Source organism: Thermobia domestica, chromosome 10, assembly GCF_964235325.1.
Source record: "Thermobia domestica chromosome 10, izTheDome1.hap1.1, whole genome shotgun sequence".
Classification (NCBI taxonomy): domain Eukaryota; kingdom Metazoa; phylum Arthropoda; class Insecta; order Zygentoma; family Lepismatidae; genus Thermobia; species Thermobia domestica.
The window spans coordinates 35,629,496-35,651,752 of record NC_137463.1 but is presented as its reverse complement, the minus strand read 5'-3'; the positions used below and the strand labels follow the sequence as shown (position 1 = coordinate 35,651,752).

At 38.3% G+C, this 22,257-nt stretch overlaps 1 protein-coding gene across 1 annotated transcript in view; it reads left to right on the top strand.

The window, feature by feature from the left end:
* cu (NADP/NADPH phosphatase nocturnin) overlaps window positions 1-22,257 on the top strand; it is a 114,144-nt gene that overhangs the window by 690 nt on the left and 91,197 nt on the right. The window lies entirely within an intron of this gene.

Below are 22,257 nucleotides of genomic sequence, written 5' to 3'. Positions count from 1 at the left end.
CTCAATCTTATTCCTATCTTTAGTCTATTTAAATGACTAAAAATGTGATTACGTAATACTTGAACAACTCTATCTAATGGAAGAAAGTGAATTAATATATAACACTTCTTTTCATTTTAAACATTTCAAAGATTCTCGTAATTTAGTAGCGTCCCGCATTTTCATTTTTGAAATATGGCAACCCTACACTTATTGCTTATATTCACCTACAAATAACTTCAGCCACTTATAACTCCACTCCATCATCAACACAATTATACGCTATTTATGTTCTTTATAATACGTAGTAAGGTCCTTCATTTGTTCTCACCACTTCTCAACATTTAGTGTGATTATTCAGCCAAGCTTGCCAACTATACGATAATTTATCGTGATATACGATAATACCCTTGTGATAATAAATGAAAATAATATACGATACTTTTAGAATGTACACTTTCTTTTTCAGTTTTTGAATGTGCAAATAAATTGTAGATTTGCATTGAATAATTACAAAATACACGCGCTGAAGTTTTTAACAATCATTCCCGTTAAAATAAATCAATAACGATTTGAGAATTGACAAATTGCAACCCCGCATCCATTCTTTAAATTCAATTGCGTTTAGGAGGGGGTGGAAATATTGTTGTTATTCGGAGTAGGGTTAATAAGGACTTTTAAAAACTGGTGAAGACAATGACACCGATTTGGAGTTCGAAATTAAGATTATTAGATAAGTTTATTATATATTATTGTTATTATTAGTTTGTTTCCACAATTACCATGTGCATAACGAAAATATGATAACATTTTGTAATATATGATAATTTTAATGATAAAAATCGATAATTCTGTTCTCTGAGGTTGGCAACTCTGTTATTCACAATAAACACCTTGTCCGCTACTTTTAAACAATGCCTAAGCGTAACTCACTAAACCCTAACAGTTATATACAGTACATACACTCCCTACTAACCATTTATTTTGAAACGCTCTTGTAAGTTTAAACTATAGGTAAGAAGCAAATATCAACAGGAAAAGGTTTCAAATGGTCTACAAAGTTACCAGATTAACTGTGTAATAATCCAACGTAAAGTTGTATTTAAAAAAATAGCACTACAGCATATTACATATATTTCCAAACTACATGATAAATGAAAACTTTCGAAAACGTGTTATCTTGGAAACTAAGGATGATACAGTATTACAAATATCCATAGACATATTCTTGTGACGTTGAATCCACATGAAAAAAGCTGTTATCTCTAATCGAGGTTAAACTTATTCTTATGACGTTGAATCCACATGAAAAAACTGTTATCTCTAACAGTTTATATTCTAAGAAGATAAATTTTGAGCGAAACGTGGCCACTTGCGGTTACAACTGGAAAATAAAGTGAAAAGATAAACCTGACTGAATCCGTATCAAAACTGCTTCTCCCTATGTAATCATGTTTCTTTTCACTATGGCAATTTGTGTTGAAAGAATAAACCGTAGATTTCTGCTACGAGAGTCGGCTGATAAGTTCTCGGCCCGACCCCCTTCCGAATGTACTACCCTGATATAATTGATGTCATGTGAAATGTTGATCTTTTATATGTTTAAGTATCAAATTTCACGATTCTACCATGAACGGTTTTTATTTTACAGGTAATTGAATGAACCATGGCAGAGCCAGATGTCAAATTCACCAAAGAGGAGTTGCGAGGTGTAATGAAGTTCTTCTTCCTGCAACAGAAGTCACAGCTGACAAACTGCACATATCCGAAGAACGTGTTGGGTCAATAATCCATGATCAGTTGGACATGCGCAAGATTTCTGCGAAATGGATTCCGAAATGTTTGTACGCGGATCAGAAATGCGAACGTGTGAGATCATCGCAGGTGATTTTACGGCATTTTGCGAACTCCAATTCGATTTTTCGAATCGGCTTGTTACGTAAGATGAAACGTGGTTGCATTACTTTGATCCGGAAACCAAACAGCAGTCATGCGAGTGGCGCCACTCAGGATCTCCAAGGCCCAAAAAATTCAAAGCACAAAAGTCCGCAGGGAAAGTGCTTGCCTCAATATTCTGGGATAAGGATGGTGTTTTGCTCTCAGACTACCTTCCAAAGGGCCAAACCACAACTGTAGAGTATTGCTGCAGTCTTCTGGCTAAGATAAAGGACGCTATTAAAGAAAAGCACCGGGGAAAGTTGACACGAGGTGTCTTGTTCTTGCAGGACAATGCTCCCGTCCACAAGGCTGGCAGAACAGTAGATTTTCTGAGGGACCTAGGGTTTCAGTGCATTGACCACCCACCTTACCCGCCAGATCTTCCCCCTTCTGATTATTATCTGTTTGCAAAACTCAAAACAGCATTGAAAGAACAGAAATTTCACAGTGATGAAGAGGTGATAACAGCTACGGACCAGTTTTTTGCAGACCTTGAGATTTTGTTTTGTTTTGGAGGGGTTGGAGAAGTTGCAGCATCGAAGTGCCATGTGTGTTGACCTTCGAGGGGACTATGTTGAATAGTCGCACACTTTCATGCCTGCAGCTTAAGGCCTTCTGGGTGGGGCCGAGAACTTATCAGCCCACCCTCGTACTTCTGGTTTGAAAAGAGGGAAAGTCTGAAATGAAACTTACTTTTGGTATACTGAGTCCACATCAAAGAGTTATTTGCGATTATCTCTTACTGATGCTCTATGGAAATCAATGTTGGAAGCGGAAATTATAATGGATTTCTGTCACTTCTAATTTAAATAGAAGGTTAATGGAGATGATGGAACCTATTCTTGGGATGCTGAATCGATTCAAAAAAAAAAAAAAAAAACGCTCCTCCCTATCTCTTATCACTTTTGCTCTATGACTATGAACGTTAAATGAGAGGTGGTTATGTTCCATCACTTTCAATTTGAATAAAGGGGTAACGGAAGTGCAAATAAGTCATTTTAACCAGGAGTACAATTTCTATCCATGTGTATATTTTAAGAGATTCACAAATCTGTTTTTATTTGATCATACAATATTTTGCGTTGGCGAGGGCATGCTCTTTCATTTCATTTGCTTACTCTAGGCTTTCTAGATTAACAAAGACTATAGTATTAACATAAAAGTGCTAGAGTAATATAGGCGCTAGAAGGAATTGAATATATTTGGTCTAGGAATTAATTCGTGCGGTTGGTACGCACACATTGAAGCTGTAGTACAAACACAAAATACATAAATACCTTAAGAAAAATATTGTCCATCGCTAGCCACCACTTTCGCCCATCTGTCAGGCAATATACGGATTCCGTGGCGAAAGAAGTCCTCATCCTTGGAAGCGATCCAGTCAGAGACCCATGTTTCGATATCTTCTGAAGAAGTAAACCGCTGTCCAATCAAATCGTTGTTCATGCAATCGAACAAGTAGTAGTCCGAAGGAGCAACGTCTGGTGAATACGGCGGGTGGGGTAAAACTTCCCATCCGACATTTTCTAAATAGGTTTTCACCGGTTTTGCGACATGTGGGCGAGCGTTATCATGTTGAACAATAAGTTTATCATGTCTGTTCTCCCATTCTGGTCGTGTTCTGGCCAGACCTTGCTTCAAACGCATTAATTGTCGTCGATAACGTTCTCCATTCATAGTTTCACCCGGTTGCAGCAGCTCATAGTACACCACACCTTTCATATCCCACCATATGCACAGCATAACCTTTGCACAGTGAATATCTCGTTTTGGTTGTGATGGACCTGGTTCACCTGGTTTCACCCAGGCCTTTTTTCGTTTAGGGTTCTCGTAATGGATCCACTTCTCATCACCCGTAATAATTCGATGCAGAAACCCTTTTCTGCTCTGTCGTTGAAGCAGCAATTCGCAAATGGTTTTTCGTCTTTCAACGTCTCTGTCTTTCAATTCATGTGGAACCCAATGTGACATCTTTTGAATCATTCCCATGGCTTTCAAGCGTTTGGAGACTGTTGTATGATCAACGCCTAATGCTGCTGCAAGTTGTTCCTGCGTTTGACACGAATCCTGCTCGAGCAATGCTGTCAATTCTTCGTCTTGAAATTCTTTTGGCTGTCCAGCTCGCTCTTGGTCTGCCAAGCCGAAATCACCACTTCTAAACCATGCAAACCACTTCTGACACGTTCGCTCAGCTAGAGCATGGTCACCATACACTTCCACCAAAATACGATGACTTTCAGTCGCACTTTTCTGCATGTTAAAGTAATGCAGCAGGACACCCCGCAAAAACACTTTATCAGGCACAAATTGCGCCATGTTCACTTAACTACAAACTGGTGTTGTTGACGCTTTAATCCACTGCCCTATACTACGAACGATACGCGATGACAGGGGTTTGCAACACATGTGTGGATACACGGAACTGTGGGACGCTCCGTTCGTTGCGCCATCTCTTGTCCAACCGCACGAATTAATTCCTAGACCAAATAGTACAAGTACTAGAAACAGAGGACCTAGATCAATATAGATTCTGGAATTAGAAAGCGTAGAACAAAATGATCGCTGAGATTAAAAAACCTAGAACAACATAGGCGCCAGAAACAGAATATCAAGCAATACACGTGTTAGGAGCAGAAGGCCTAGACAGGCATGAAAAATAAGAGACTAAGACAATATACGGGATACCTATAAAATCGTACAGACGCTAGAAATAGAAGGCATAGAAAAACATTGGTGTAGCAATTAGAAATCCTAGAATATATAAATGCTAGAAGTAGAAAATACTAGAACTATGTAAGGATGCTCATGAGACAAGATTTAAGGTTGTGTTGTCTCGAAAACACACTGCCATGCCTTGGTGTCTCGTCATGAAAATAGAAGCATGGTTGAACTCGGGTCTTGTTCGAGGAATTCTATCTTGTCTTGTCTCGAAAGCGAGACAAGATCAAAATATTCGATGTAAATTCTTAATAAATAAACGATACAGACCACTTTTTAAAGAAAGTCGAGAAAAAACTTTATTTGTAAATCTAAAACTTGACACTATGCGATAACCACTTCACTTACTAAGATGAGACTGATTCTGATTCTAAAGTACATGCTCATTAAGCTTTCTAGTATGGCATAAGCAGGACAGGAGTATACCAGAGTTGGCGTGGGACAATGAAAACTTGACCCACGACCCACTGACCCACCACCCACCGTGACCCACGACCCACTGACCCACCACCCACCATGTCCCACTCTGACCCACGACCCACCATGACCCACCACCCACTGTGACCCACCATGACCCACCACCCACTGTGACCCACTCTGACCCACCACCCACCGTGACCCACTCTGACCCACCATGACCCACCACTCACCATGAACCTCTCTCATCCACTGTGACCTATTCAGACTCTCCAAAATTCATCGTCATCAACTCTGAACACGATACACGGCCTCTTCTGTACTGACTAAAGAATTTACACTTGTACTAAACAAGACTGTGAAATTGTCACTAATCGGAGTTTGAATTTCTAGTCAATCGCTCAAGCACCACTCTGTTACAAAAAGGTGGATCTGACCTTTACAATGTCAAATGGTAAAGTGTTTGTCAGTGAGGAAATTGCAACACTTCGAGGTGGGGGGAAATTAGTGTGTGCCTAAAATATACTTGTACTAAGAGAGTATTCTTGCAAGTGTTAATTTCTGAACGCATTCCAAAAGATGGAAAAGGTTATAGTTTCTCAGTTCACAGTATTTTTCTCACAAAAATCTTGAAAAATCAGTTTTTCATATTTTATAAAGGTGCTCGGGTACCCTATGTGAGAGCATCTCCATAAAGTATGCACATAATTGTAATTTGTGTAATCACTAAAACACCACGTTAAATTTAAATTACAAATATGCATAATTGCAATTATTATGAATATTTATTCAAAGTACTTTACCTAAAGCATAGAAGAGACTTACGAAAAAAATAGGTACAAAGTTGAATAACACAAATAAGCCATTACTAATACAAGTATACATTTTCTATAACTCGTAATTTTCCACCTTAAAACAAACCTGAAATCGGGTTTATTTCCTGTTGGTAACTTTTTCGTAGTAAATCATCCACAGCGGAATGATGTCCATCCTTCAGCCAAGAAATAACTAGCTCGTCTACTTTGAGCTTGTCTAGCGGTGGGCCATTAACATTGATGAACAACAAGTTAAACAATGTTTGAGCACGTAAATTCATAATGGAAAATCCCCGTTCGCACTCTGTCGTGGAAATTGATAATACTTCTACCCGATTTCTGCAACTCTTCATCGACAATCTGTTAGTTAGACTTAAGTCTGATAACGATTTTTCTTAGTCAGTTTTGAAATACTCAGCAAGAAATACGTATAATCTCTCTATCACCATACTACATCTTTTCCATATCGACCATGTCAGTTGGCAATGTCGACTCATGGAGAACAGAAACTAGGGATGCGCACGAGACAAGATTTGAGGCTGTCTCGTCTCGAAAATGTGCTATAAAAGTGATGTCTCGACTCGAAAAATATATATTTTTCTATTGGAAGAGCTGTGTCTCGACTCGAATTTTGTCAGGAAAATTCTGTCTCGACTCGACTCGAGCGCATCCCTAACAGAAACTTCATCTACCACGCCTTCGATAGGGAATCTTGTGAATAAATTATCAATTAAAGCCTGATAAACTGATGATTTCTTATTTGTTTATAAATTTAATTTTTACACATGAAGGTTTGATGCTATTACCAAGTTCCCTACCCCGTCTAGAAAGCGAAAGGGAACGAGGTTCCTGGAAAGTGTGCAGAGGTGAATGGGAATTTCCCTCCTTCTTCCGCTTCAATCACCACACTGCTGTTTGCCATGTGCCAAATTACGATGAATTTCAATTAAATTATCATAGTATAATTATTTCTTTGTTGAATTATCAATACTTTTCAGTGGAAAAAAGGATGAAATTTGAAAGTTCCAAATCAAGGTGAGTAGACCAACGTAAAGGAAAAAAAGTAAAATTTTCCACATAATTATGCGTACAATCCAAACTTAAAATTTCCGTGTAATTAAGCTTACAGTGCAAATTTTATGCCTATTTTTCTCACAACTTTATGGGTTGGTTGCCCTGTGCTGTAAGCGCTCCATATAATAAACATAAGCTTCAGCAATTATTATAGCAGAAAGCAATGGATATATGAAGCCAAGCACTGTATTTTTTGTTTCTGATTTTTTTTCTTAAATAACATCGATCGTTTTCGATTATTTTTACAAACCAACTCACTACCAATTTTCCATATATAGAAAGTGCCCCCTCCCCCCATAAAGGAGAATTTTAAAAAATGCTAGGACACATTCTGTTTATTTTCAATAAAGAGTTAATACACTGAATTTCAGCCTCCGTAAGTTTAACAGCGTGCGAGATATTTTTTTTTCGCAAAAATTCGGATCCTCACTACCTCCTTAGGATATTATGCATTATAATAAAAACAATATAACATCCCAGTTTGGATTAAGGTCTAACTATACCAAAAGTAATTTCATTTGACTGTGCAATTTGACTGTGATAATCAGGCACACATAGTGACATTCAATTTTTTATATAATAATTTATATATTACAGTGATTCAAAAATGCATTTTTTTCCAGTAGTTAGCTCCTCTAAAAACTCACAGATCTCGAAAACCATGTAGTACTTTAAGTGCTATTGCTATTATTACAATTAAAAATATCAATATCCAAAAGTCCTGAAGTTCTTTTTTTCACTTGGTTAGATATACTCACCTTAGGTAAGTAGACAGAAACAAGTGGAAAAGGAAGGGAAATGAAGGTCTTGAAAGTAAAACGGAGACAAATTTACCAGTCTTCAGAAGATACTGTCTACAATGCAGTGAGCAATGAGGGTCGGTAGATCATACTGAGTCGGTGGGTCGCAGTGGGTCACGGTGGGTGGTGGGTCGCAGTGGGTCACAATGGGTGGTGAGTCGCAGTGGGTCACGGTGGGTGGTGGGTCGCAGTGGGCCACGGTGGGTGGTGGGTCACAGTGGGTCATGGTGGGTGGTGGGTCACAGTGGGTCACGGTGGGTGGTGGGTCACCGTGGGTCACATAATGTTGACCCACGACCCACTGACCCACTTAGAAAACTTGACCCACTTGACCCACTGACCCACTCCATCTCTGGAGTATACGCGTGGTTAGTGAGATACAGACAACAATTTGATTAACACTTAAAACTTTAGTATCTGTTTATTTATAGTATTTTTTTTAAAGAGTGACATATATTAATTGATAGAGAACATCAAGCTGTAGAAATGACAATGGTGAGTGTAAATCCTCCCGCTTAGTTTCGTAAAAATAGAGGAAAATGAATTTCTATTGCGCTAAAAAGTATGTCCTTTCTCGGCAATCTGATGCAGTTAATAGCTTTTATCCTGCTGGAATAGATAATTTTATTTATATGTATATTGTATATAGAAAATATATACTGCAATATATGTGGATTTAGTGGTGAAACATTTACATTTGTTTTACTTCTAAGGTTCGTCCGTCTTATATCACTTAATTTAACCAAATTTCTTTTCATTACTTTCCGGGGTGAGCATACGAGAGCTTCATAGTTTCACTTCAGGTGTACGTGTGTTTATGGTCATTTATTTCTCGGTAACTACTGGCCAAATCTAAATGATATTTTGTAGGCAAGTAACCTATTGTCTAGGGAATAAACATCGCTATATTTAGTAGCTGAGCTCGGCCAGGGATAGGCTCGACGTGCCTTGTATTTGATCCTTTACATCCCAGTAACTACTAATCAGATCTACATGACATTTGGTGGGCGAGTAGCCCATAGTCTATGGAATAAAGATCACTATATTCAGTGCCTGAGCTCGATCTCTGATAGTCTCGGTTTGCCTTGTACATGATCCTTTATTTCTTGGTAACTACTGGCCAGATCTAAATGAAATTTACTGGGCAAGTAGCCTATTGTCTAGGAATAAAGGTCGGTATAATTGGTGGCCGACCTTGGTCAGAGACAGGCTCGGCTTTGTTCGAAACGGCTTATATGTTTTACTTCATTTCTTGGTAACTGTTGGCCAGATCTAAACAAAATTTGATGGGCAACTGGCCTATCGTCTAAGTAAGAAATGACGACCTTGATAGTCTAGCTTGGTCAGGGACCAAATTTGCGTGCAGGGAGCTCCTGAGCTCGGTTAACAGCTCGATTGCATTGTATTATTAGTAGTACATCTATATTGTCTCTTACACAAGTTTAAAATTTAACGTCCAGTTTCTAAATCATGCCTGTGCGTGGGGTTCCTGGTTCGATCCCAGCTCTCACTAACTGGACTTTGTGGTGGACAAACACCGAGTGCATGAGTTTTCTCGGGATTTTCTCGTCTCCTCTCACTTTATTCATTCCAACATTGAATTCATGTCTCATCGTCACCGTCTCCTTTAGCCTAGCCGGCATAAACGTGGGACGTAAAACTGGAAGATTTCATTTCATTTTCTAAATAATCCATGCTTGAGTTTGAGACTATGGTTTAACATTTGATTTGACCGATGCGTTCTCATCTGGAAGTCGAACTCGGACCACGTATACAGAAAGCACACTTCACCACTATTTAGGTACCATAATGTCTACAATAAACATTAGGAGGAATTGAGTTTCAACAACCAGATTTTGCAGATGTATATATTGAAGGCACTGGAGGCACGGGTTCCCTGGGTGCTCGATGATTGCTACGGCCATTGTCAGAGGAAGCCAACGTGTTTGATCAGGGGGACTCATTTTAAATTTTAGGTCTAATAGAGAGTTCAGTGCTCAAGTGAGAACAATAAATTAATTTTTAACATGTAGAAATTCATTTTCATCTTTAAGATCTCTGTCTGGGACTCCTTTCTGAGCTTAAAACATTCAAATCCACATACTGCAAATAACTTTTATAATATGAAAAATAGTGTTAATGTTTCCGTGTAATTAAGCTTACCTTGCAAATGTTATGTATATTTTTCTCACGACCTTGAACTTGAGTCCTTGTGCTCCGAACGCCTCATCCATTTGGTACTAAAAAGCACCATTCAAGTTCTAAGCAAGCAAACAATAGGCAAGATTCAGATTACCCTGATAAAACTTTCAGCCGTCAAACTCCCGTTCAAGAAAAGGATCTAGAAAAAAAAATAGAAAATTACAGTCCCATTTCATTTTATTCTATTTTTCAAAACTTATTGAAAAACTAATATGTAGGCGACTACTAAGTTTCATTAATGAACAAGACTTTGCTTCGAAATCCCAACACGACTTTATAAATCGACTTCGAAATCCACAATTACTACGATATATGAACATATCAAAGTAGCTATAACATCTGTTGATCAAGAAGTCAACCCTGTAGCCACCTATTGTGATCTTTCAAAAGCTTTTGATTGTGTAAATCATGATATACTTTTTGGTAAATTAGAAAAATATCGCTAAAAGGGACGCTAAACTAAAATCAACAACTCCCAGCTCCGCTTGTAATGGAGACCGTGTTTCAGAGTCCCGCTTGTAATGGGAACTCCGTTTCCCAGCCATTACAGTTAGCTTAATAAGACCTCATAGTATAAGTGATACTGTACCTATCTTGTACTTGTATGCGGATAGAACTGTGGTGCTACCCTTAAACATACTCTGGAATTCGACAAGAAATTGAGTCTGGTAACAGTAGATGCATAAGAAGAAGACATGAAATGACAAGCTGGCGAAATAATAGTAAAGTAATATAAAGGAATTACAGCCCTAAACGGCAATACTTTTTATATTGCGAATTTATAGATATTTCGCTATATGTATGAAAAGTATAAGAAGTAGTGTGCGGAAGTATTTTCATAACATTCGGAATTGCTAGTCTTGGCACTGATTTTCATAGTGATCTATAGCGTGCAATAATGGATCACTAAAGGAAAGAATAGGAACAGGAATCATAGTGATTTGAACCATTCGTACTAAGCACAAGAGTCGTTCGTTTGTATATACATATTAACAGTATTTTATGTATTGTTACGTTCAGAACTGCCCAAGTGAATTTATCTTGTGTAAGTTAGTATGCAGCAGTCTGAATACATTAGGCTATAGAACTAGTTACTATCTTCGCAGTAAAAAGAAGCTACGTACATTTATAAGTCTTATAATAATTTTATTGAACAGTTACGTTTTTCAACGATGTTTTGATGATTTCCAGCCAGAGGCGGATCTGGCCTGGAGTCTAAGCTCCCAGTTTTTTGAGTGACAAAAATAATTGAAACTATCACTTATATATTTTTGAAAGTTTATAGTAAACTCAAGATCATAGTCTGGGTTCTGGTTGTCCCCTCCCCCTAGATTTTACCTTCTAGATTTTTTCTCTGTTTCCAGTGAATTTGCGTCATATTATACCCTGTGTAATCTGTGAGGGTTGCATTCCATTTTGAGTTACTCTAGTAGCCTGATCTGGAAAAGGCTCACACGATTGGTTGAGAGTGGAGTTTAGCTTCAGGCAGTACTTACCAGCCCTGCATGATATTCAGACTGCATTTACCTACATTGTATTCCTGGAAACGTTTCATACTTTACCAAACTGAAATGAAACAACTTGAAATTACAAATGGTGCGGCCTCCCATATAGAAGCATGGAATGGAGTGTTGATCATAGTTGGCGCAAAAGGAAACAGAGAAGATTGGCAAGGGGCTTCATTGGAACGAAATTAAATTACCGCTAATTTTACAGTTTTTCTGAAATATTTTCAAAACAGCAAGTTAACGAAATATATATTTTATATGTAAACGTACTTAGATATCTATTAGGTCCATAAATTACCGTATAACATATATTCAAACAAATAAAACACAAAAAGGCGACATTTTGTAGCTGAAAAAGAAAGCTAGAAATATAAAGCGCCCCATTGCTTTCAATAGCTTAGGGCCTTATCAAACTTACATCCGACACTGGTTTTAAAGTGGTTCAAATCTTATTTGTGCAATCGTAAACAAATCGGGCAAATTCTTCATGTGGACGAAACTCTGAGCAAAATAAATTCAAATAAACAAATAAATAGAAAAGGTGTTCCACAAGGGTAAATTCTAGGACCTATACTTTTCTTCTGTGTCTTTGTGATTGATCCTTAAATATAGAAAAAGGTAACGTACTTCTTCGTGCTGATGATACAACTGTAATTGGAACTGATAAAGACATAAATAGCTTACAAAAAGCGATTGATCTTGTAACATCCCACTTTATGCACCAGTTTTGTGCAAGTAAATGCAGATAAAAGATAGCATGTCTACTACCATTTATCTCACAGATCATCAGATCAACTACCGCAGATATCCATGAACCATGACGTACATACATGTAACATGTGTATCACACGTATCCTTACGTATCTCAAACAAAATTTGTAGAAAAAAGAAAATTATTTAAAAAAGAAAAGAATATAAATTAGGTTTTCGCTAATGATTTTAAATTAATTGCACTGAGTAAGAATGAGTACAATCTTGAAATGACTGCAAGTTAAAATGCTCATTAATACAAGTTTACAATCACTGTTACGCGACAAGAGACAAGATCTTATATATTACTTGATAAAGTTTCCCGTTCATTAAGTCGTTTCTGCATAAAAAAAAGGCGTAATAGCTACAGAAAACGCTCTGAATATGTGCATACTTTTGCAAGAAGTTTATATAATTGAACATTTCTTTTACTCGCAGTTTATTTCAGTTTATGGAATATGTTTATGACAATGTTCTTGACTTGAAGGTTCGTGACGGGGACAAATAGCCTCGTCCGTGACATCTTCATTAATCCTCCCACTCATTCAATCAATCACTCTTAACATGAAGATGTACTCAGTTATGGTGTATATGTTTACCTTTACTTTGCTCACCTGTAAAAGTTGCGAAGACGAAACGTACACATTTTGCATTGACTGCTTCATATATAATATTGTTTACCTTCGGCAGTTTTACTTAACATAACGAAATGAGCTTCGCAGCTCTTCGTTGTTTTTAAAAATATCATACTATCATCATTATAATCATCATAGTTATTCTGTCAATATGGGCAGGTCACTTGCTATAACTGAGAAGCATCCATGCTCCATGTCTTCCTCTAACTTCTTCATCTTCATGTACGATTTTTCTGTTTTGATATCGTCCATTAATTGTAGTCTCATTCGATCCTCCCTCTCTTTCCTGCCACCAGTCCAGCACGTTGATCATACTGATCATCTTAAGTAATTTCAAGAAGCAGAAGTAACGTTCCTTCTCCATCACACACAAAGTGAAAAATATATATATTCAGAACATCAGTTAAATGGCTTTGTCTGTTAACACATAAACAACTCATTAGTCTTTTACTAGGACTTATAGATATCATAGTATAAATGCAAAAAAGCTGTTCAACTTTGGAGTAACACAGTGTAAATCCAGTTTCAATAATTCCTTGTGTCTGCATAAATTTTCCGTTTTTTAAAAAACATGAAAATGAAATCTTCCAGTTTTACGTCCCATGTTGTGCTGGCTAGGCTAAAAGAGACGGTAGTGATAAGAAATGAATGAAATGGAGGACTGAATAAAGGGGGACGAAACGGGAGAGCCCCGAGAAAACCCACGAACATGGTGTTTGCCCGATAGAAAGCCCATTTGGCTCGAGCTGCGATCGAACCAGGGACCCCACGCACTGGAGGTGAACACTCTATGACTGAGGCACCATGCCCCCTTTTCCATTTTTTAGTTTATCTAGATGGCAATGAATTCAAAGTTGTATAATTACTTCAATAATGATAATATTCGTTTTTTTTAATGCTAGCCCGCAGGCTAGCTACCCTGTAGAGGGCTACACCCTCTTTAAGGGAAGGGTTGCATAGGAATTATATGGAAGTGGAATGACGGGCGTTGGGCTATGAGACTTTATTTAACAATTACTACACATGTCAGGTCATTATGGTCTTTGCGACCATAATCATCAGTGAGGCAAAGGGTATACAAGACATAGGAAAATACATACCATACATACATTATAGATTACAGAACAAGTTGATTAAAAGTATTTAATTACAGAGATGATCATGAGGGATGAAATGAGTGCAGATGACGCCACAACACGTAGGGAATGTTAATAGAACAAATGCGGGTTATCTTCTGCCTAGGGGCGACGCTAGGCCAATGAAGACGAGGGAGGCCCTGTTAGGTACAGAGGGTAATCACTGTGCTTGATGCGAGGGGAAAATATGAGGAAGATGGACATGCAATCGATGATCCTGCAATAGTTCTAGGTCGGGATGATTTGGCGGCAAGGTATAACAGTATAATGTAAACAGCAAATTTAGAGGGAGATGGTAATATCGAGGGCGAGCAGATGAATTGGCAAGGTAGTGCATAGTGGTGAGTAGAAGTGGTTGCTGCTGCATATATCGGACAGTGATGAACTTGAGGCGAAGAGATTCGAGATGGTAAAGTAATGTAGGGAAAGTAATGAGTGAATATAGGTATCTAGTCGGACTGGGAAGAGAAATGCGGTAGGCAATGCGGAAGGCATGACGTTCAAATGTTGCAAGTTTGTAGTAGTACGAGGTAGGAGCTGAGAGCCAAGCGGTGAAACCGTATGTAAGGACAGGGCGGAGAAATGCTTTATATGTGTTGAGAACCATGGTTGAGGTGGGGCCCCAGGTAGTGCCAGTGAGACGTTTAAGGAGATTCAGACGATTATATACTTTGGTTTTGATGTAATTAAGATGAGGAAGCCAGGTGAGATGGTGGTCAAAAACAATACCAAGGTAAGTAACAGTTTTGGATGGACGGATCGCTGTATCTTGAATTTTTAGAGAAAGAAGTGATGGATTTCTGTGGGTCTTGGAGCGTTTGCGTGGCGGCAGAAATACTATGGCCTGTGTTTTCGAAGCATTTATGGTGAGGTGCCATTTATGACACCAGTGCGAAAAACAATTCATAGATTCTTGTAAGATGAGGTTGATATGGTTGATGGTGCGACCAAGGGCAAGTAAGGCTGTATCATCTGCATACTGGAAAGTATACACTTCGTCTGGAAGAGAAGGAAAATCGGAAACAAACAGTAAATACAACAAAGGTGACAGACCTGAGCCTTGTGGGACACCAGAATTTAGGAAGATATGATGTGATAGATGGTTGTTGATATTAACATATGTGATACGGCATGCCAAGAAGTGAAAAATGAAGCGAATGTAAGACATGGGCAATCTAAGCTTGATGAGTTTGAAAATAAGTGCAAGGTGCCAGACTTTATCGAATGCCTTTTTAGGTCGAACAGAACAAGGCAGGATGGACGAACGGAATTATAGTGATTTGTAATTAGAGTGGTTAGACGTTGAAGCTGATCGTTAATGGAATAAGACGGGCGGAATCCGGCTTGAAAAGAAGGAATGAGATTACGTGCGTGGAGGTATGGATGAAGTCTGTTGACAAGGATGCGCTCAAGAATTTTGCTGAAAGTGGAAGTAAGTTGTATAGGTCGGTAGGAAGAGACTGCGCTAGGAGGTTTGTTTGGTTTCGGAAACATGAGGGTTTTGGTCACCTTCCATTCAGCGGGGAAAAAGCCAGTTCTGAGAATAAAAGTGTAAATAGAGGCTAGAAGAAGAAGTAGAGAAATAGGACTTTCTTTGATATGACGATATGTGATGGAATCAAAACCAGGAGCAGAGTTTCGTTTATGCTGCACGACTGTTGTGATGTCTGTAACAGTGATTGGAGCTGTGAGTTCGTGCTGCGGCAAAATATGATTAAGATTTGGTTGAAGGATAGGGTGTGCGGTGTTGACATGATCGACTGGATGAGCAAAAATGTGGTCATGACGGGATGGTGTGAAGATGTCTTGAAGATAGTCAGCAAAGGCGTTTGCTTTAGCTTGGTCAGATGGTGTGTGACTGTTGTCGATGATGAGAGGATATGGGGTTTTGCTGTACTTGCCACAGAGTGCGTTGAGACGTTTCCAATAACGTGAAGGATGTGCATTGTCAGTAAGGTTATTACAGGCTTTGATCCATTGACGGCATTTGTATGCTTGAATGTAGTTTTTGACTGAACGTTGCAGTTGATGGTGAAGTTGAAGAGCTTCGGGGTTTCGTGTTCTTATGTATTCCCGATAAGCTTTCCGGGAACGTATGATGTGAGTGAGGTAATGCGGAGGTAATTTAGGCTGATAAGGGGTAGAGCTGGTGGTGGGAATGAACAGTTCTGATGCATGGGTGATTTCTGAAGTGATCGTTTCAATATGTGTGTAAAGCTCATCTGGTGAAGTGGGAGGGTGTAAATGAGCTACGGCAGTGGTAAGATAGTTGCGATAATGATCCCAATCAGCTTTGTCGAAACGTGGAGTTCGAATTGGCGGATGTGTATCGTGAGGTCGAGCATTGCCCATATGATATGAGAGCTTGATCGGGGCATGATCACTACCGAGTAGGTCCAGAACTGTAAGGGTGATCTTAGCAGCAAGTGTATTTGAAGTGATAGCAATGTCAGGTGTGGTATTTGATACAGGTCTAGTAGGAGTCGGAGGAATGTGGAGAATGCCAGTGGTGTGAGTGGTTATATGATCTGAGAATTGTATGCGTTCAACAGGAGTGCGACTATGATAGTTTATGTCAGCGAGGATGATATAATTTTTATAGGTGTGAGACATGTGACTAAAAAATGCGAGTGGAATAGGATGACCTGGGCGAACGTAAATAGTAGCGAAGGTGATCATGATAGACTTGAAATATAAGGTAGTGAATATATGCTCTGGGAGGTGAGGAATGGAACAAATGTGATTGCGATGAGGTATGTGATTTCGAAAACCTATTGCTACGCCTCCATTAGCCCGTAATGCTGGTGCTGTGTTGTCGTGACGTACAAGCGTATAACGAGGAATGTTACAGGAAGTGGTTTTCGTAAGAAATGTCTCGTTCAACAAGAAAGCTGAGACGTGTTCTTCAAGTAAAAGTGCTTCAAAGAGAGTTTTATTCTTGGGTAAAGAGCGGATATTAAGAAAGAGAAAGACTAAATCCATAATGTACAGAGTTAAACGGCTGTTTCTTGTGGAGATGTATGGAAATGGACGTAGTTGTTCGTATAAGTGGCGTAGAAGTTAACGTTGAAAACAGATTTAGCGGCCTTGGTGAGTTGCTGTAGAATGTGATTGCGCTGAAAGGGATGGATGTTCTGTAAAGCGAGAGTTAAAAATTGAAGGAGTTGTTGAATGGTAACTGGATCGGTAGTTTGTTGGCTAGGAGGAGGTGAAAAATCTGGGATACGGAGTGGAACTACTAAATGTGGGTGTTGTTGGTCAGGCTGTGGTTTATTCTTGCACTTATAGCTGTAGGCCGGATGTTGGTCGTGGCAGGTTGGACATTCGGGTGGCCGTTCGAGATTCCGACAAGTGCGTGTTTGATGAGGGCCTGCACAATAACCACAAACTGGTGGATTCTTGCAACTAGCTGTGCTATGATCACTGTAAGTTTGGCAATTTTCGCAACGCACAGGAAGAGGAGCAGGCGAGCGTGAGGGTTCGACCCGGTGCCGACGATAATAGATGTAAGCGCCAGTAGTGAGCAGTGAATCTATTGTATGTTGTGAGGCAGTGAGTACACGTACCATATATATGGGACCAGCATTGTTACGTATACGCATGACTTTATGGATGGTGTGACCTGCGAGTTGGAGTTCTTCTTGTATCTCATTGTCAGAATAGGATGGGTCGACCCCTCGGATGACGACAGATAGGAAAGGTGGACGTCTAGGTGGCGGTGGTTGCTTCTGACGTGCAGAAGAAAGAGTGGTAATGGTAGCATTCTTGCCAAAGATTTCGAAAGAAGCCTTATTCCTAACTGTGATGGCAAACTGTGGATCTGTGGATTTTAGGATATAACCATTTCTAGTTTTGATTACTTCTGTGAGTGGTATACTTGGAAGATATTTCCGAAGTTGTAGGGTAATGAACTTTTCGTTACTGTATTTAGTGTCGAAATGTTGGAGAAGGAAGGAGTGAAGTATAGGTTTAGGAGGTTGGTTTATGATCGATTGTTGAAATTGAGGAGTAATAGTAGTGCTTCTGTCTCCGGTTTCCATGTCAGAAGGTTCTGGAGTATTGTCTCTGTGTGGTTTCTTGGCCTGATGGTGAGGTTGTTTGATAGTTTCAGAATAGAGTTGCTGCTGCCTTGGAGACCTGGATCTAGTGGACACATTTGAAGCAGTGGATGCAGTTGAACTGCCCGACTGCGATCGTTGTCTAGTGCCCTTATCCTTTCTTTTGACCACCTTCGTGGTCGAAGCAGACGGAGTGACGAAAACAGGGGGTAAGCCAGAATGGCGTCCATCCCCCAAGGATCCAGGAGGAGCATCTGAATCTCCCATCCCAAGAAACCGATGTGTGCTGGAATGTCGTAACGCAGTACAATGAATATATGAGTGATGAAGGTGGGACAACCCGTTTGGATAGTTGTCCAGGGGAGGCAGGTCCCCTGACTCGATCTGTAAAACCAGCTGCCCTTGGCTTGATGAGTCTGACAGACGGTTTTCGAGAAAGAGGCAGTGAGAAAAGCTCAGGATGAGGAAAAGGAAGGATATAACAAAACTCGTCACCATGCAAGTGGTGGCGCTTCAGAGCAGAACTCTGGGAAAGTATGAATATTCGTAATAATAAACTTAATTTGATAATTAACGTTAAGTTGTTGCAAACAAGCGCTCGGCCCACCGTACACGTAGGTTAACATGTAGCCTAATTAAAAACTTTAAATGTCTACATTTAACAAATTTATTTGTTTATTTATTAGTTTGCCCTCAACCACATCAATCTTCATATCATATGTTTATCCAAATATTCAGATTTCGTTATACACAACAATCCCACAGGTAGCGACATCTATTAGCGGCAAGCAAGGCAAGTTCGTTGGTTGATTTGAAGTTTATTGTCCCGTTTAGTACAAAGGCTATATGAGACGTAAACATATAGCTTAACGTGGGATCCGAACCACATGAGCTCTCACCGAGTCTCTTGCAGAAGGCAAGTACGCTAACCACACAGCCACGATGAAGTTCTCAGATAGACAACTGATAGCATACATAGCATCAGCTATTAGCGCAGGGTTTCTCAACCTGGGGGTAGCGACCCCAAGGGGCATCGCAAAGTTAAATGGAAAAGATAAATATAATTAAGATCTAATACCGAAAAATATTTTTAAATATTATTTTGCTCTGATAGGCATATTTTTATTTTTATACATACTGTTTACAACAACAAAAGTAGGTCTACTAAACATTTTTAACAGCTTTTTTTTTATCATATCACACAAAATTAAGGGACTTATGAAGTTTTAAAATCTCCAAAGGGCCTCCATTTTGAAACAATATGACGGATCGGATTCGATATTTGTAATATGAATGAACTGACCAAATTTTGTTTTAATCTATTCGCTTTTAGAGAAATTAATGTATCCACTATATACAAGAAATGGATTCTACTGTTATAGAAATAGATGGATATCATGAAACATCCACAATAGGTATATTAAAAATCCCACATAAGATTATTACAAGCCAGAAATTATAAGGGGGTCCCTAGCAAGAGGATGTGATAAAATGGGAATCGTGATAGGAATTAGGTTGAGAACCACTGTATAGCGTGACTATTTATTATTAGGAATTAGCTTGAAGCTCTGACACGTTTGCCGTTAATTATAAGGAATTCTCACTGTGTTCCTTTTCTCTCTATAACAAACATTACAAATACCTTAAGAGGGATTGCATAACATCCCAGGATAGTGCGACACACGCTGTGTTTCCCAAGCTGTAAATTTAATTCCGAAAGAATAGAATTATCTGAAGTTAAATATAGGTTTAAATTTCAAATTGTGAGCTCTCACCCACTTAAAGTAATGGGTACATATCTTTAAAATTAAATTCTTCAAGTTTAGATATCATTGACTGTTTTAAGAATTAGTGCCAGTACATTATAATTTTATAGTAAGAAGCAATACTAGATACTGAAGCAGGTATATTTTTTGTAGGATGTTGTTTTGAGTATTACTGTGAGATTACACTTGATAAAACATAAAGCAAATGCTTGTCTATATTAAGGGACGTACGATAGCTAAGTGGTAAAGTGGCCATCTTTAGTGCGTGTAGTCTCTGATTCAATCATTGACCAGCGTGTACAAAACTATACCTGTGGGTTTTCTCTTGGTTCTTCGTTTTCTCCCGTATTCTCATTCCACTAGTTCTTTCATAACCTTTAAGTTTCATTAGTTACCCGTTTCTTTTACTCAGAAGTCCATGACCGTGGAACGTAAAACTAAAATTTTCGCTTTTGGGAGGGTCCTTATACTTTCTGGTTTCGGTACGGTGGAGATCACACTCTGAATCGAAGAAAATTCACTGAAGATAACAAGCAGAGGTGGCCAGAGGGTTTTCTCGGGAGGGAATGGCAAAAAAAAATGTCCAATGACTTGAGTCTATTCCTTCCAATTTGAATTTCTTTTGATTCCTTAAGATTATCACAATATATACTACAGATTTTCCCTATATTCACACGCTTTGTTATTATCGATATTTAACCTTTTAAAGTTTGACCATATCCGGAAAGGTATTGATTGCATAGTCTCTGTTTCAATGTTCCCAATTATTCTTACAGCGTGTATTCTTATATAAGTTTTTAATTTAGGACCCTTCGATGTATTTAGCCATTCCTCATTCAATTTTCATGTGTTAGTTTATGAAGTTCCTTATCATTCTCCGATATCTTTCCTCAAATTTATGTTATGTTCGTTATTTCTTTTCATTTTACCAGGACTTAATTGAATTTTCCAATACTAAAAGGTGTACAGGCTTTTGCAAAATTAGTAGGTTTAGACTTTCAATGAAATTGTTCTTATAATTTTATTAATTCTTATTGAGATTCCACTTTGGATTCTGTTTAATGTTTCCTTTAGTTTATTGCTTACAAACAGTTTGTGTGCCCAAATTTCAAAACATTGATTTGATTTTGAGTTTAGTGTCCCTTTCAGCAGCAAGGCTATAGAAGACGTGGATTTACAGATTAATGTGGGATCCCAACCACATTAGCCTTCACCGGGAATCAAATCCGGGTCCCCTACGCCAAAAGTACGTACGTTAGCTGCTTAGTCACGAGGGAGCTCAAAATTTCAAAACAATAATTCTAGACTGCGTGGGAGAAACAGTATAAGTAAAAAAAAAAAAAAAAAAAAAAAACAGGTTCTCAACAGGTTTTTAAAATTTTACCTAGTATAAGTATGCATCACTTATATTATCAGTACCAAGACGCGATTATTCAACTCACGTTTAGAATTGACTTATACACCAAGTTAACCGGAGGTGAAGCATGACACATAGATCTCCAATTTTGACTCATCTCAGTTTAGCCAATTTCTGACTTTTACTGTTTCTCCCACGGAGTCTAGAATTTATTATTGGAATGATCACTATCTCATTACTTAGTTTTATTGTTTATTTTTTCTAGTAGTTTGTAGTCTTGTTTTGGCTAGGGTTAACACTTTATGTCCAACCTTTTTTGTATTTTCTGTTACTTCTGTTATATACTTTTTAAAATTTAGATTCTCATCAACCTTGTCCCAAATATTTAAAGTTTTCTACTCTTCCAATGCTTTGGTTTTCTATTTAAGAGTAGGATTTCATTTTCATTTATATATATCATATATTTGATCTTTGTTTCTGAAAGTTTTAATTTACCGTATTTATGTTACACCAATTTATTACTTTTTGTAAAATGTTCCCTTTTGTTTTCAGTTTATTTTCTTGAGGATCCCTGTATTACTATTACTATATCATCTACATGACTTATTGTTGTTACTATTTCTTCCATGTTTTCCAGCATTTCCAACAAGCTGTATCAGTATGTTCCACATTGTGGAACTACCGATAGAACACTATGGACACTATGAACAGCCTTTTTATTTATTATTTCAATGTTTTTTGTCTGGCAGTTGAATTTTTACATTCTTATCCGAACAGTGGTTTTTCATTGTTTCGTATAAGATGTTATTAATTTTGATTCTTTTTAACTGATTAAAAAGGGATGGCCACTACAGGTTACCGAAAGCGCCACTTGTGTCTATAAATATTGATACCTGATATTTGTCAGTATTTCCAAGTTCCATTAATTCTAAGTCTTCTAATAGCTGTTTCGGTGCTTTTCTTTTTCCTAAATCCATGTAAATTGCAGTTTTCTATTTTCCTATATTTGTTTATCTTTTTTCTATGTATATCTCGAACAATTTTTCAATTATGTTAATTATACAGATTGGTCTGTATGGTTTGAAGTCTCCCTTTTTCTTATCT